Source organism: Ceratotherium simum, chromosome 8 (assembly GCF_057802395.1).
Source record: "Ceratotherium simum simum isolate JZ-2026a chromosome 8, ASM5780239v1, whole genome shotgun sequence".
In the NCBI taxonomy this organism is placed as follows: Eukaryota; Metazoa; Chordata; class Mammalia; order Perissodactyla; family Rhinocerotidae; genus Ceratotherium; species Ceratotherium simum.
In genome coordinates, this window is record NC_141907.1 from 49,013,168 (window position 1) to 49,031,366 (window position 18,199).

General features: G+C 34.7%; 1 protein-coding gene across 19 annotated transcripts in view; it reads left to right on the top strand.

Moving 5' to 3' along the window:
• The window catches only part of ADGRL3 (adhesion G protein-coupled receptor L3), an 812,769-nt gene that overhangs the window by 713,093 nt on the left and 81,477 nt on the right, over positions 1-18,199 (top strand). The gene's annotated exons all lie outside the window — the stretch shown is intronic.

Consider the following 18,199-nt stretch of genomic DNA (forward strand, 5'->3'; position numbering starts at 1 on the left):
AACAGAGTAACTCACCAGAACAGCTGAAGCCACCACCTTAAATACCATCTTCAGCTAAAGACAAAGGAGGATGTTGAGGGTAGTGTTTTGGGGCTTCAAAGAGGAGGAAGGCAATTTACATGGAGATGGAAATGCAAATGTTTGACAAACAAGTGTTTGCTGGACAGTGTGACCGAACTTTGATAAAAATGGGCTTGCTGGTGCCTTTCTGTCTATCACACCTATTTTACACTATATTATAGTTATCTAATGGTATTAGCTGCTTCCTGGAACAGGCCTTCTATCTTAAATTCTTTTAGGCAGTTAGGGGGAAGGTCAAAGTTTCTTGCAGAGTCTTTTGTTCTTAAAGATAATCAAGCCAAAGAGACACATTTTGGGGTGGCCAATTCTGATCCCCCACACCCCCTTCAGAGCAATGTGAAGAGACCTAGATGTTGGCACCTGCAAGTACCAAAAGGAGGATTTTACACCACAAGAGACGAATCCAGAAATTATTAATCCGAGTGTTTATATAGGAGTTGTTATACAGCTGCTGTCCTCTTCTCCTGAGAGAGGAAGAGAAACCTCCACTCCCCAATGTAAAATCCTTTGGGATGTAAATATATGGCTCCAGGCTTTACATACCACCCCCCACCTTTGAAATGTTAATATTTACTTGCTGGGAGATAAATCCCTCCAGAAGTCTCCCACTATCTAGTCAGTCATCTCGTAACTTCCCAGCTTTGTCTTTTAACCCAAATTCTACTTTTCTATGCTCAGAAACCCATAGCCATTCAGAGACATAAAAATATTCACATTCACTTTCCACATTAATAGTACTTCCTTTATATACACAGAAAAGAAACTAATTTACATTTTCTGAAAAGAAATATAGTTCTTCAGTATGACAAAAAAATCTATCTTCTTCCCTTAGAGGCTGTGACATTTGAGAAAGATAGTAATGTGGAAATGTACTTTAGTCCTTAATATATGTATGTATTTAATTGTATTTGTATATAATTTGCCTATGCTATGTGTTAACTTGGTTAAATGTTTGCATTTAAATGAACGTACATTCAGAAGTTTCATGAGGTTACCTTGACTTTCATGTGCTACTGACATTCTCCTTGAACTACCTCAGATAGCAGCTGTGTCACCCATTTTCCATCTTTCTACATTTAGTGCCTGACATAGTTCCTTGCCCATAGTAGGCCCTCAATGAATGTTTATAGGATAAATTAATACATTATAGACTTTAGTAACAAAAGTGTAGTGACATTAAGTGGTTAATTTATTGAAGGAATCATCTGTCTAAATTAATCTAAAAGAATAGCTAAGGAATTTAAAAAAATAATAATATAATGGAGCAAACTAGGAATTATCTACTAAAAGTAATTGTCTTTTGTAGTTCTTAATATTACTTAGTTGAGATAATAGTCATAATATTGTTATGTGCAATTAGATTTCTCTTCTAAAATGTAGCGTTAGTTCCTTAGACTGTTCCTGATGAAGTTGTATTTGGATAAATTAAATAGGCACATAAAATATATTTTCTTTATCATATTGTACTTTTATCATTTTAGTACAAATTATAACATCCTTATATCTATTATTCTGTAGTATAAAACAAAATGCAAGTAATACTTTACTTATCGTTTATGTTTTGAAATTACTATCAGAAAGAAGTGAATAATACTTTGATATTTATGTAATATCTTTTACCAGGTTAAAAATCAGAAAAAAGGTCTTATACTTAGTACTGTCACATATTTTTAAAAGATCAATTTGTTTGCTCATTATTCATCTGTATTTCTTTAGGTAACATGGGTCAAATGTTGATGATATTAGATATTACCATTTAGAAAAACAAACACACAAAAGCCAACAATCACATTTGATGACATTGATGGCATAAAGTTTTAAATTACAAAGGAAAGTAAAGCCTTAAATGAGAATATCTTGATTTGAATTCTGTCCAAATTGCTTTATATTTTACAGCTTTTAGAAAGTTTATCACTCTTTACCAAGCCTTCCTGTCCTATTTAAAATGGATATAAGAATGAAACATAAGCAACCATCAAATGAGCAGAGGAATATGAACAGCCTTTGATGATGCTGTTTAAAGAAGTCAGTAAGGCAAGGAGAGAAATTGGGTAGTTGTTAGAAAGGGTTTTTTAAGATGGAAGAAACATGAATGTGAATATAATGATGGGAAAGAACCAGAGATAGAGAGGTTAGAAATATAGGAAAGTGAATCATTGTTAAAGTTGTGACTTGAGGAAGTGTAGGGAATGAGATCCAGAACAGTGGTAGACAAATTCCACTCCATTAGATTCCATGAAGGACATTTTCCCCCTGAGATAACAGAAGCCAGGAAAGAGGACCCTTTTCCACTGAGACTGAATAAAATAATAATAGATGTGATGTAGATACGTTGGTGGAACCAGGGTAGACAGTAAATTGAGGGATTTCTGCCTACTCTCCTCTAGGAAGTAGGAAAGATGGTCATCTGCAGGATACAGGGACATGTTGAAGAGTGATAATAAGAAAGAAATCTTGAGAAAATATTCCTTAGAACTTTCTAGAATATGAAGGACATTTCATTTTATTTAAAATATATTACCTATTTAAGGAGTGCTTGTAAGGAAATCAGCAGGGCATAATTGGTAAGGAAAGAAGAATTTTAAGAAAGTTAATGATTTTGAACAATAAGAAAACACAAAATCTGGCATCCTTTTTATTTTTAACAAAAATAAGGATCTGTATAATATATTTTTTTAAATGGTATGCATGATACGAGAGTATTTATTTTAAAGGCATAAACATCATTTATCTGGAAAGTCTTTTTCTGAGTACATGAGAGAGAGTATAAACGTTAATAATGTTTCCTTGCTTTTGTTTTTTGTATTTTTATAAAGTGGTGAACAAGACAGGCCACTTGTTCAGTTTATTATGAAAAGAAAAAAAGATATAAGGCCCTTTGGAAGTCATTGTCTTTCTAAAAACAATCCATTCATTTATCAAATGTTTATTGCTTTTATTATACATGTTCTTTCACACATAGTTATCTCCTCCATCTAAATGTGTTTGCTTCTCCCCATATTCAACTGCCACTGTTTCCTTGTAAGCCACCATCATCTTCTGCAGAACCACTGCCGTGGTTTCCTTACTTCTTTCCCCATGTTGATTCTTGCCCCTGCCTTCATCAGCTAGAGTGAGCTCTTGAAAAGTTTAAATCTGATCATACTACTCTCTCGGGTAAAACTCTTCAGTGGCCTCTCGTTACTTTTACACTAAAGTCCCGACTCTCTATGATGGCCCAGTGCTTCCTGATCTAGTTCCCTCTTTCTTTCTTCAGCTGCTTTTGGAGCCAAGTGCCATCTGGTCATTCTAGATGTGCTCTCTTTCGCTTCTGATTTATCTGTACTGACTTTCTCTTGCCTAACACTGTGCCTGGCTGACTGCAATTTACTGCAATTAATTTAATTATTGTAAAATAATTTAGTTATGTTTTAATTCCAAATTTATTTCATGGTCATTCTAATAAACACATTTTGATGTTAGTATAGAACATTCATTTGGCTGGCTCATCACTAAATAAAGATATACTCTGGAAAAAAATAATAATACAGTGGATTACTGTGGGTAACATAATTACAGAGGAAATGAGGTATGCCAATTCTCAGATTTAACTAAAAAAGTAATAAAAATTAAATGATACATTTCTATTTGCTGTTTGCTTACTTGTCCTTTGTCTCTTGTTCATCAAAATAGGTAATTATATTTGGAGGAAAAAAAATAATTCCAGTCATTTGAATTTTCTGGTTGAGTTCTGACAAGTTGAAATTGGAGCTTATAATAATCATAGCAAAAATCTAACCTAATTTTAAAAATGTATATGTAAACATGAATAAAACAATTATTGACTTGTTACCAGCACAAAATTAACTTATAATGTCACTGAATTATTATGACGTGTAAACGTTAATTCTTGAGGAGCATTTAGAGCACTCTTGACATTTACCTTCAAAATAAAAATTGATCATTTCTGTAGTTATCAACTAATTTTTCTATTGAAAAAATATATTTAATAAAATCACAAATGCTTTGAAAAATAAAAAGAAATAATAGAGGCTTTTAGGGCCAAGAAAGAAAATTGGTACCTCTATGAAGGGGCAAGGAATCTACTAGGCTTTCCCTTCCTGAGTCCATCCCTCTGCCCTTTCCCATGAACAGACTTCTGCATTCAGGCTTCTGATTTTGACTCAGTCATGTTTTCCCATTTCTGGTCTCTCCTCTTAACTTAGATTTTGCATGAGTGATGGGTTGGCAAACACATTTTCAAGTGGTTTAAAGAAACACCTTCCACTTTTTCTTGCTTCTTCTCTGTGCTCTAATTGCTAAAGGAAGACAGTGGTAGAGGAGGGTGATAACTTCAGTGTCAGACACACTTGGGTTTGAATTTCTGTTAAAGCCTGTAATGATTTTATGACCTTGCAAGTTACATCACGGCTCGGTCTGAGTATCTCCTCAGAATTGGGAATAATTGTATCTACTTTGTAGAGTTTCACAATAATTAAATATAATCATATGTGTAATGCACGCAGCACATAATATAGTGCCCATACAGGATGGTTTGACTATTTTTCATCACTCTATGTGGAAATATAGTGCCCATACAGGATGGTTTGATTATTTTTAACCACTCTATGTGGAAATATACTGCTGCCTTTGGTTCTTTGTGTTTTCCATGGTGAAGTTTGCTTAACCTCTCATCAAAATTCCATTAGAGTTTGACAGGCTTTGTTTACCATATGGTGTCATTAAGAATTTGCATGATATGATCTTTTTTTTTAAGCCAAGCTTATTCTGTTATGAAAGAATTGGCTCCAGGAGTGAAGTGTTCATTTGATTAATAAATAGCAAATTCTGTAGTTAGTTCTGGAGAAAAAAAAGAAGCATCTTCAGTGAGCTTGGACACCTGCCATACATAAAGAAATCTAAAAACTCTTCTAAATATCTTCAGGGATGAACAAAAAAATGTTTTACCTTACCAGTATCCATAATAACTTATTCTGTTCCTTAAGAACAGAACTTTTACTTTGAGGACTCTATTTCTAGATATTGGTAGACACAGTTAATTCAACATTACATTAGTACTTTATGGAGTTAAGGGTGGTAGGGTTCTAAAAGCTTGAAGACAGAAAACCAAATTGACTTAATCTTGAAAAATGCAACAGTATCATAAGAATATTTTAATGCTTTAATTTTTTCCTTCATATTAATATATTACAATGCATGTATATGTATATATAGATAGCCTGCTTTTCAAAAGGGTATCGTCTTTATATTGTAACCAGAACAATATCCTAAAAAGAGTTCTAACCTGTATGAGAACAGTAAATCTAGTTCTGAGGTGTATTTAATAAAAATTTGAAGTTTTCTGAATAAGTTTTAAGGAAAATACTTTTAGTGCTTTCTCATTCTACTCAAAATACTAGCTAGTGAGATGAAAATGTTGAAATACTGATTTGGGTTTTCAAAAGGGAAGCCCAGTATAGTCCATATAGTTCATGCAGACTTTAAAAAAAATAGCTTCTATCTCCACTCAGTTGATTTTATTCATAGTTTACCTTTCGCCACCAAAACTACTAAATTCAAATGAAAATTTCACGGATTTCTAATTATTTTGAATATTTAGAGATGTTGTGTTTATAAACTGTCACCTCTCTTGTAAGATTACTAGGTCAACGCACTATACGGAAGAGTGTTTTACCAAACGTTTTTTATCAAATATACTTCCCTATGCCCATATACACCATGAACACTTGTTCTTCAAAAGAATCAGAACCAATAATTGGTTTATTTTATTCATGTAATAAGATAAAATAACTTTTGAGAAAATTCTGAAAGGAATATCATCTGTTATCTCATTTTTCCCAGTCTTCCTCCATTTCCTTGGTCTGTGGTTAAACATCACCGGAAATATCCCATAACATTATCATAAATGATCCAGGTGTGTTTGAAGAGAAATGCCATCCAAACAACACTGTTTGGCGCTCTGTGTATTGTTGTGACACCACTAGATTGCTTCAAACAAGTTCAGATCTTCCTTAGGTAGTAGTTAGTCCTTTGCTGGTTAACTTAATTTCAGCATTTAAAAGCATTTAACAATCACTTCTGTATCATGCATTTTAGGCTATAGTTTTAGGTTTTCTGAAATGTAAAAGGGTTAGTCTCTTTTTTTAGGCTTTTTCTTTAAAATGTATTCAAACCCCCATATGATCTTTCTAGGAACCAGGTGTTTTATGCATTGCTGTGTTTGGTGTACTTCATAAGCTGAGAGCTGACATTTGAGAAAAACAGTTTGAAGGATGACTGTCACGGGCACACTGGAACTGCTGTGCATTATACCTTGAGATCAATAATAGTTTCACCTTTCCTCAAAATAATTAGGTTTATGTCAGATTTAGAAGTGTCAGTTGCAGTCTAAGGATGAGAAAGCCTGAAAGGCTACCTAAAGGAAAAGTAATTCTTTTTTATAATAAAAACATAAAAATTAGCAGCTCCTTTTTCTTTGTATGTGGCTTGGACTCAGATTTCCTTTGTATTCTACGTGAAATATGCAGTCAGACTTTGGGAAATCTTGGTAATCGGAATTTTTTTATAAAACCGGCATTTCTGAAGTAATTGTACACACGACAGCAGAATTAATCTAAACTAACTATTCATAAGACTATAGTTTTTGCCCCAAAATACTTAAATGCAAATTTTTGTAAGAGTGGAAGAAATCAGAGAATAATTGTAACTAAATAACATTTGTGTTCCACATTATTCACATACTTCATTTAATTTTTAATGTATGAACTTTGATTCGATTTTTATCCTTTAATTATTCATTAATTTATTCAATAAGTGAAAAGTGATAAAATTTTGGATATGTTTTGAAGATAGAACTTATAGAATTTGCTAATTTATTTTATGTAGGCTGTAACAGGAAGGAGTGGAGTGTGATTCCAAGATTTTTGGCTTGGGGTACTGGAAGGGTGAGTTGTTATTACTGAGGTGTGGAAAACTGTAGAAAAATCACATTAGGGGTTGATCAGGAGGGGTTTTTTTTTTTTGTAACATAACTTTGAAACACTTGCTAAACATCGCAATGTGGATGTTGAGTAGGCAGTTGGAATAATGAAAGCTGGAGATTTAAATTTGGAGTCAAAATGATAAATAAAACATGTCCTAACCTCCTCCTCTGACAAATACACCTTGAAAACCACCTAGAAGACCATGATTGAATTTAGAATCCTTTGGCTTCTTGGAATTCCATGCTAGAATGTGGCGCCTGGCTCGCTACCCATCTTCCTTCTCTTCCTCCCCTCAGTTTCATCTCATATCACGTAGGGCCTCACACGCAGTTATGCGGTCACTCCAGCTGGCACATCCAAGCTCTGTCTATTCTTCCCACAAACAGCTTCCCCTTGGCCACTCCTCTAGGTAGGAATGTGGGTACTGGCTACAATCTTAGAAGAATGGGTCAAGGTAGATTTTATTTTAAACCCATGAGACTGGGTAAAATAAAGGAATTGAGGGTAGACACATAAAATAAGAGTACCAGGGACTGAAACCCTGGGTCACTCTTTTAGAGATCTTGGAACTGTAGAGCCTGCAAAGTAGATTTAGAAAAAGCAGCTAGTGGGATAGGAAGAAAGCTAGAGATCCTGGAAGCGAGGTGAATCAAGCATTTCAATTAAAATGGGGACTTAGATTTGACCACTGGCTTTAGCAACATGGAGGTCCTTGTGAATCTGACAAAAGCTGTTTTGGCAGAGTATTTGATGAAGCCTTATTACGGTGGGTTGAGGAGAGAATAGGAAGAGAGAAGTTAAAAACCACATGTAAAGACAACTTTTTTCAGATCATTTTCTGTAAATGAGAGCTGAGAAACATAGTAGCTGGAGGTAAATGTTGGGTCAGGGGAGTTTTTTTGTTTAATTCATTGGTTAGTTTTTAAGCATGAGAGATATTACAGCCTCTTCTTTTTAATCTGGTAAGAATGGACAATTAGCTAGTGCCGGCAAAAAAGGGGGAAATTGCATGATACCTGCATCTGAGTAGGCAAGGGAGGATGAGGTCTAGTGTACAAATGAAGGCCAGTCTTAGATAAGAAGGAGAACAGACAAGACAGTTCATCCTTTATGTGATGAAATTATGACTAAGTTCTGCTAACTTATTAACCAACAGATGTTTTCTTTTAAAGTAATGCAATAAATTATGATGACTCATAAGTGCTAAGTACTCATTGTGTTCAGAAACAGTCATCTACCTGGAAAGAAACCTGTATAATCTTGAAAAATACAATATTATTACAAGATTGTTTTAATTCTCTATTTTTCCCCTTTATATTAATATATATATTAATATATATACTGGTTATAAAATTAATATTCTGCTTATAAAATCTATCAATATCTATATGTATGTATAGATACATGTATGTATGTATATTATGTATACTATTTATACTATATATATTATATACTTTCTATAAAATGCAAATGTCCAAATACTTTATTAACAAGTAAAAATCTGTTATGTTTTGAACATATTTAATAACTTTAATGTGTAATTTCATGAATTTAAGAAACAAAATAAATAGGTTATACAATTTGGAGAAGAATTAATCATCAATAAAAATTATTTATGCAACAAAATTCCTTTTCCTTGAAGAAATAATAAGGTACACATTTTGATACCTTGGAAACAAACTTTTATTTAGCTGTCTTCCTGAAAATAAAATACAAAGCTATATATTATCAAACTTTATTAAGCATACTTTATAGGATAGCTGTGTGCTCATATGCCTTTTGGGATATAAAATGAACATTCTTATTTCTCAGAAATAAATATTTATACCTGTTACCGCACCGGGTCAATTTTTGTCTGCCGCCCAGAAAGCCAATCACCAAGACGATGACATTGCAGAGAGAGAGAGGGTTTAATCACAAGGCAGCCAAGTGAGGAAAATGGGAGAACCAGTCTCAAATCTGCCTCCCTGAAAATAGGGACTCAGCGGTATTTATGGGGAAGGGGGCAAGGTGGTCTGAAATGATTGGAGGTGAGGAGAGATGAGGTAATTGATGATCTGCGCAAGCATAGTCAGCCTTTATGCCTCAGCCTTTATGCCTCTTCCTAGGACACATGTTCACAGAATGGTGACATTAGCATGCCCTGAGGGTGGAGTTCCAACCTCTTGCCGTCAAAAGGGCCCAGTTGATGGGTTGGTGGTCTCAATCCGGCCTGAAGTGGACAAGGGATTCAGTTCCTGAAAATAAATAGCTCAAACATCCATTACCATGGGGACTCTGACTCCAGGGGGAACCTAGTGGGAGTCAGGTAGCACATTACCTAAACAGCACAGTTAACAATGGGTAAGTTTATCATGCAGATTTAAGTCCTCATCTTCTGTTTTTTTTTTTTTTTTTTTTTTTTTAAGACTTTATTTATTTATTTTTTGCCCCCAAAGCCCCAGTAGATAGTTGTATGTCACAGCTGCACACCCTTCTAGTTGCTGTATGTGGGACTCGGCCTCAGGATGGACAGAGAAGTGGTGCCTCGATGCGCACCCGGGATCCGAACCCGGGCTGCCAGCATCGCAGCGCGCGCACTTAATCACCAAGCCACAGGGCCGGCCTCATCTTCTGTTCTGATAAGTTGCTAGGTAAGGCCATCCCCCCCTCTTCCTGGGACAGGGAAGAAGATACCTTTACAGACAGAGATTTTCTTTTCAAATGTAAATGTCTCTCATAAAGGGTAACCAGAACTAAGAATGGGCTTAGCACAGACCCACCCAGACACCGGACCCACCCAGACACCGGAGATGTCTATGGTGATGGCCTATTCTGGGGGCAGGCCTCCCATCCCAAACTCCCTTGGTTAGTTAGTGGGGGTGGGGACCAAAATGTCATTCAGGCAGAGACATATTCTGAGCTGGCAAATTCCAATCCCCCGTAGTTACTAGCTGCTTAATCAACAATGGCTGTTTGCTGGTTTCATATATGCAGAAAAAAGAATAAATGGAAATGTACTAAAAAGTTAAAATGGTCACCTTGTAGTGGTAACATTATGTGTAATTTAAAATGTTCTTTTTTATGCACTTGTGTGATACTTTCTGGCACCAAATAAGTGTTGTTTTTCCACACACCAATGGATTCTCTAATACCTACTAAGTGTCCAACAATTCAATTCAGTTCTGACACTGCCTCCTACAGTTCGAGTAGACCCTACAGCTTAAGGGCTCAGTTTCGCAAGACTGCCCCCCACTTTAGACAGCAGCCATAAATGGGGTCCCCAGTCTACCCACACTTCCACCGGAAGGACTAAAAATTTGGGGGTTCCCACAACCACCTCTCAGATTCCATAATTCACTAGAACAACTCACAGGACTCAGGAAAGTGCTCTTCTGACAATTGCAGCTTTATTACAAAGGACACAGCCCAGGAACAACCAAATGCAGGAGATGCATAGGGCAAGGTATGGGGCGGAGCAGGGAGGAGCATGTAGTGCAGAGCTTCAAGGCCTCTCCGGGCACCACACTCCCAGCACATCATAGTGTTTGCCAATCCAGCAGCTCCTTGAACTATGTTAGGGGTTTTTATGGAGGTTTCATTACAAAGGCATGATTAAATCATTGGCCACTGGTGATTGAACACAATCTCCAGCCTGCTTCCCTCCTTGGGGGTAGGGTTATAGATGCTGGTGGGGCTAAAAGTTCCAACCCTCTAATTATGGCTTGCTTTTTCTGGAGACCATCCCTGCCCTGAAGCTATTTAGCCCCCTTGACCTTCCTTATCCCTCCTGCGCCCCAATCATCTCATTAGCATACAAAAACACTGTTATCACTCAGGAGATTACAAGGGTTTTAGGAGCCCTGTGCCAAGACCAAGGAAAAAGACCAAATATTTATTTTTTTAATACTATGGCAATCTTGAATTTTCTAAGTTGGTGTGATAAAGATATAGTTCTCACATAAAAAAATGTTTCTTAAAAATGGCTTACCCTACATTATGTCCATAAAGATATTAGTGACAGAACAATCTAAGAATGTCATTTTTCTGACAGTTATTCTATATGTCTAAAGATTGAAAAAAATTTTAAAAATCAAGTCTGTTTTCTATTATTAATATGCTACTGTGGATATAGCTACCTGATGAAAATTTAATGAAGTCTTATGAAAATGGAAACATTTAATTACTGTAATTTATTTGTCTCTAAATTCTTTGCAAGATAGAACTCATTCTAGTGTCAAATTGATTTTATTTATATCATTTTAAAAATTAATGGAAGAATCTAGTTATGATTTTGAGATAAAAAAATTTTAAAAACTTATTCTGTTGTTATCTTTTTTGTTCATCTTTTAAAAGTAATGCTATTAATTTTCCTTGGATATTAAACATTTGAATAAAGGTTCAGTAACAGGTATATATGTTTAGTAATATGTTGTTTAATTCTATCTTATATACTGTGGGTGAAATTTACAAATATTATCATAAAACAATTTCATTTACTTTTAACATATTTATTTTAATGTAGTTTCAGCTCATAAACAATTTTACAAGGAATGAGTAGATTTGGAACTGCAAATTCCAAATGTAAATAAAGGCATTTGAATCACATTTGAAGTATTTCCAAGAAAATTGTTTTTCAATACATAAACCAATTTTTACCCAGTGATTATTTAAGGTCATAATTCTTTGAAGTCTTAAGTGGAAAATATCATTACTTCCAAAGACTGCATGAACTATGAATGAAATCTCAGTGATATCATGATCTTGTGTCTCTTGAAAGTTTGTTTTGGTTTCTGTAATCAGAACCAACTAGAAATACACTTTTTTCTAACATAGCTTTCTTTAAAATGACACAAATTATTTTAAATTGAAATTTTTATTTATTACAATGATTATATGTATATAAATTTGTTTGAAAATTGACCAAACTTACGGATTTTAAAAATCTGTGTTGAGAGACTTTGAATGAGTAATATTAAGCTAAAAGACTTTTAGCTTCCAAATCCTGATCAACCCAAGTTTCAAATGCTTCTTGGAGATATTTAAAGTAAAATTTTGTGGGTAATATTAAGTTAAATGTTACATCATATTTTGAGTCATATACTATAAGTAAAAATTTAGTCATAGATTTTGAAATAAAATAACGATACTCCTGGTTCTGCCCCTAAATCAGCTGTAATTGCTGCGCTCGATCAAACATCAACTTGAGATTTTATGTGTTGTGTCTATTTGAAATTATGTGCAAAATAATAAGATGAATACTTAATTTATTGAAGCTTTAGCATGTGCTAGGCACAATTCTAAGTCCTTTACATGTGTAAGTTCAATCTTTGCAATAACCCTTTGAGGTTTCTAAGAGGATAATTAACTTACCTCAAGACCTCACAGCTAGTTAGTGCCAGCACTAGGATTCCAACAGGCAGTCTGGCTTCAGAGTCCGTTTTCCTTAACCATTACCATATCCTCCTTGTTGCATACATTGCACACCTATAAATAAATTAAATTGTGTTTAATTTTAAAACGTGATTTTCTTTTCAGGACATGTGTAAGAAGCTTTAAATCCAAATGTTGATTGGATTATGTGATCACTGAGGGCCCATCTTTAAAATTCTGTGATTATTTTAATTTTAAGTTATGAACTATAAAATTAGGCTAGCAAAATGCAATTTTCAGGAATCTCAATGTCCTAGCCACTGTGTCAAGATTAAAGATAGAGATTTCAGACTTATTCTTATTTGAAGTGAATTACTGAATGAAACCACCCAGGAAGAATGTTCTGGTAAAGGTGACTCAGAGAGTACAGTCAATGAGGTATACGTAAAAACATTATGTCATGGAAGCCAAGAACAGAAGGGAGCAGTCAACTGTAGAATATTGCTGAGTGGTCAAGTATGATAAGATGGAAAATGTTAACAATGGATTTGGCAGTGACAGGGGCATTGTGGAGTTATGGGGAAAGTAAGGCTAAATAAATAGAGTGACTTTTAAGAAAATGAGAAGTGAGCATGTGTGGATCACAAGTATAGAAAACTCTTGATAAATTTTTCAGTAGAGGGTAACACACAAGATTCTTGGAGAATCTCTGGAATCTAGATAGAAGATTCATTTGTTTGTTAAGTAAGGAACACTAAAGTATGTTTACTGATGGGAATGAGCAAATAAGAAGGAGATATTAATGAAGCAGGAGAGAGAACCATCATTGCAGGAGCACAATCACTGAGAAGCATGAATATGGGTGGATATGTTGGCTTTATCAGGACAGAGGCACTTCTTTCATTATAAGAGGAGGGAAGACAGTGTGTGTGGGTACTGTTGAAGGTAGTTGATAGATTTGGTGTTGGAAAGATGAGAACATTTCTGTCAGTATTCTTGATGGAGTTCTCCCGGAAGTGGACTCGGAGCCAAGGATTCAGCGCAGGCAATTTATTAAGGAAGTGCTTTCAAAAGAAATCAGTAAGAAAGTAAAAGGAAGCAGGATAGGTAAAAGGAAGAAGCTATGCAAGGTTGTGATTTTGGGTGAAGTCTCAGATTGACTCTGAACCCAAAGGGAGCTCTGGAGTGTCAATTACATTTTAGAGGTGTCCAACCTGGAGACGAAGGAGCTGAGATGTTGTACCTCCACACTTGTTACTAATTGACTAACAGGCTTGCTGGGGGGTGAGAGTGGAGTGTAAACTCCCAGGCACTTCTGGTTGTGTGGGCACAGCAGCTCTAGTGGCAAGGACAATCATCTATAGGTCACAGGGGCCAGCCTTTAGCAGCTAAGCATGAAGAAGCTGGGTGATAAGTTCAGGAGCTGTACAAGGGAATGTGAGGTATGGACGGTGCACTAATGTATTTCTCAGATGGTTTCTATTTTTTCAAGGAAATAAGAGACAATATTCAGCTGAGGGTGTTGTGATGAGAGGGAAGTTTGGGGTTGAAGGAAGACATGAAGTATTCCTTATGGAGAATGGGAAAGCATATGTGCTAGGAAAGTATATAGTTGCTTGTCAAACATTGTCAAGTACCATTAAAAACTTGTTGTCGTGAATTTAGCGTGTCTTCAGTAATGAGGATTGTGTGGTTTTTCTCCCAGCAATGTTCACCTATTCGTGCTTGGGGTTTTTTCAAATCATTAAAGGGGAAAGAGGATATAAGAAAGTAAGAGGTCATAGGATCTAGGCTGACAATGGAGGAAAGTATGAACATGAAGGGTGTAATATATAGTGAAAAAGTGGAGAGACAGAAGAACAGGAGGTCTGGAGATGTTAGTAGATAACAAAAACAAGAAGGAATAAAGGGTGCTGGTAAATATCTGATGGCAAGAATCTCAAAGGAGCTGGGGTGTTTGACGGAGAGGAAGTCATGGTTTGACAATGGCAGTTCTACTGCCTGAAGGTTATGAGAGAACCAATATTTGAGTGTGTTGTGGTCTTCAGGGAAAGCAACTGTCAGCAGGGGACAATTTCACTTAAAGCATAAAGGTAACAGAAACACCCAAGGATGAAGTTTAGGATATAGGGGAATTTGTTGGTATTGGACTGTAAGTTTGAAAGGACAGGATGTAATTTTTTGGGAGGAAGAGAAATGGTGGAAGGTTGGATTGGATTAAGAAATATACAAAGAAATGTTAGAATAAATGGAAGGAATAAGCTTGTAAGCAATTTTGTTGTCCAAATTCATTATCTGCTATCTTCTTACGGTCACTTACCATCCTGGGCAATAGAGTCCCTGCCTGGTGGCAATGGAAAAGTCCCCTACATGGGTGAGAACATTACTTACACTCTGCCTTAAATACATACATGTTCTCTCCAAATTCTAGAAAATACCAAGGTACATAAATCTTATAATCATAGCTCAGGCTGTTTAACTATATCCCAATTCATAAAAGGAGACTAAAATGCTCTGTGATTAAAGGTAATAAATAGATTATCACTGATTGGCAAAATAATCATCACAAAGTTTATGGACGACACAAATAGACTGAAAAACTCATCAGCATGCTCTGGATGCGTATCAGTTTCCCCCAATTCCAAGGGTATCCTCCCATTTAGTAAAACAACAATAAGGTAACACTCAGACTTCAGCTTTTCTCATTCTCCTGTTTTCCAAGAGTGCTTTCCAACAGGAGTGTTACTTTGTTTTAAAATGATATTTTTTTCCCTTTACCTCATATTAAAAGTGGTGAAAGCATATGTCACAGTTACTTTAAATAAAGGACTATGTATTAAATCATTGGGTTCGTAATTAAAATGTGCAGACAGTATAGTGGAATGTTAAGTGTCTTGAGCTGCTCAGTCCACACTTGAAAATTTCCTAATCTAATTTTCTCTTGGCTGAGTCCCCATTGTTGTTGGATTTTTCCACTACATACAATTATGTATTTTTAAAAGGTCTGTCATCAAAGTCCCTGGCACTTTTATAAATGTGCTATTTGAGTATGCATTCTGGCATACTCTGGAATGTTGTCTGTGGAAGTTTTTTTTTCTTCAGACACTTCAGCATGGGAACACAAAAATCCTCAGTTCCAGAACTGAGATCGATAGTCTAAGGTCATAATTTAAAACTGTTTAATTATGAGATTAAGAAAACAAGCCATGAGCATAAAAAGTGAAAATTTGTTAGCAAAAGTATTGACATTATTGCATATTGGTATATTATATATACCAAATATAAGTTAAAAATGGCACATTTTCTGCATAACAGTCATTGTCATTGCAGTTCTCTGATTTTTCTGCCTTCTTTGACTTTACCACATTTTGCTCCATTAGCCTTTAGAAAGGTTTCTAAAATTATCAGATCTCCCATTCAGTAACTTTCATTAATGCCATATAATGAAACAGCAAATTTGCAACATCTCAGTTAATTTTCACAGGATCCCTATCAGTAAGATGATTATGCCCATTTGTTTTTACCAGATTTTCTATCCTTTTTTAAATGTTTTAATTTTTTCCCACTTTTCCTGTTAGCTTTCCTATATGCTTTCTCTTTTACTTGCTGGTACACAATTTGAACGCTTTTGCCATTGCATATATCTTTTCCCAGTCAGCCATGTCTCTATTAATTTTGCCTTTGTTACAGAGAAATATGTAAATTTAAACCGTCAACTTTTTCCTCTATAGTGTGTGCTTTTGAGGTGTTTAGAGGACATTTTGTGTTCTTCATATAATGAGCCAGATTTCCAACATCATTTGCTAAATAATCCATCCTTTTCCTCTAGATTTGTGCTGCCACACTATCCTACATCAAATCTCCATTTCTGTGCTCGCTCTTCTGTTCCATGTACATATACTTTGTTCCTCTACCATTGCCACATTATTACCAGAACTTGCTTAATATCTGGTGGAGTGAGTCCTCCCATTTCAATCGTCTCTTTCAAAATTGCCTTAACTACTCAGGAACTTTTATTATTCTTTCACATAAATTTCAGAATCTGTTGTTACAGTTTTTTTAATATATTCCTTACCATTCTGGGACAAATCTTAATTGATCATGATGTTTATGCATCTTTTGATTTTGCTATTTAATAGCTTATTTAGGATTTTTATGTAAGTTCTTAAGTAAAATGTTCTTATAATTTATTTTTTATTCTCTTAAACTGTCCTTACCTGGTAAGTTATAGTTGTCTCATAAAATTTTTCTTCCTTTCTTTTTAGGCCTAACCTATATGAAAAAAGGGTTATTTGTTACTTGAATATTAGATAGAACTTATTTGTAAAATATTTGGGGGCTTTAGGCTTTTTTGGAGATATAGCAGAAGATGGATAATTGTTCATATGCATGTATGCATATTTTGTTAGTTATTGATTTCTAATTTAATTTCATTATCATAAGACAATACATTCTGATGGATATCGATTCTTAGTACTTTATTGAGGCTACCCTTTGGCCTAAAATGTGATTAATTTAAAATTTGGTATTTTGCTATTTGGAGCTTTTTATATATCAACAAAATTTGATTTATTATATTGCTTAAATTTCTATAACATTTCTTAACTTTTTTCTTATTGACATAATTTTAAGACTATATTTAAATTCCTAGCAACAAATTTAATTAGGAACAACAACACTGTACAGCGTTTCTGTATTAAAAACAAAATTGTGGTAGAGATCTTGGGTCATTAATTAGGCCTACTCGCTTTCCAAGTAACTAGTTCTTGTGCACTTTCTATGCAGGGTGACTTCAAATTCTTTACCAGATAATTACAGTGGACTTGCACTGTTGCATATGAATGATCAATTCAAGAATTCCAAGTTCTCTTCAATAACTCTTACTAACTGATAACCTAGGATCCATAGACCATTCTTTCCTTGGTTCTATTCAACTCTCAAAAAGATCCTAGTGAGATTATTTTATTCATTGTAGAGTTGTGTAAACTAAGGCTTATGAAGGTTTAGTTACTTGTCCAAAATTAAATAAAACTTGTCTGCTTCCTGTTGTGTTTCAGTGCCTCTCTTGGTTCCATTTATTGGAATCTTTAGTAAGTACAGACATGTTTTAAATATTCAGTTGTGCTTTTTCTATGTTTTAGTTGTTCTTACAAGCAGTTTATAATGAGGTGTTTATTCACAGAAGGGATATGATGAATGTTTCTGTTGCAAGTTGTTGAAACGAGAGGTGATGAGACCATATGGTATGAGAAAGAGTATAACAGCAATTCAGCCTGTCAAAACACATTTGGCAAGAATATCAAAAAGTTATTAATTTCCTGACTTATTTTAGTTAACTTAAAAGTTTGTGCATTTTCTAAGTTGAAAAAAGAAATCCAGAGAGTATGTAATATATTCTTTAAAGTACTTCAACAATTTACATTTCCAATGACCAAATTTTATCAGCCCTGTAGTCACATATTCTAAAGACTCAGTGAATTCTGAGACTCAGTGTAAGTGTAAAAATATTGGCCCTCCAATAGTGAGCCAGGAAACATTGTGATTTTAGTTACAAGTATCAATAAACAAAGGATGTCAACTTGTTGCTAATATTTTATGGATCTTGAGATGCTACTGACTAAAGCCACAGTTTTCATTGATTACAAGATAAAAATTATTGAAAAGAAATATAAATTTCTCTTTCTATAGATATCTTGTCATTTATTTCTTCTTTCCTATTCAAGCTTTTAAATTTTTAAAAAATCATAAGAAAAAATATTAATGAAGTCCAATTTTAGAACATA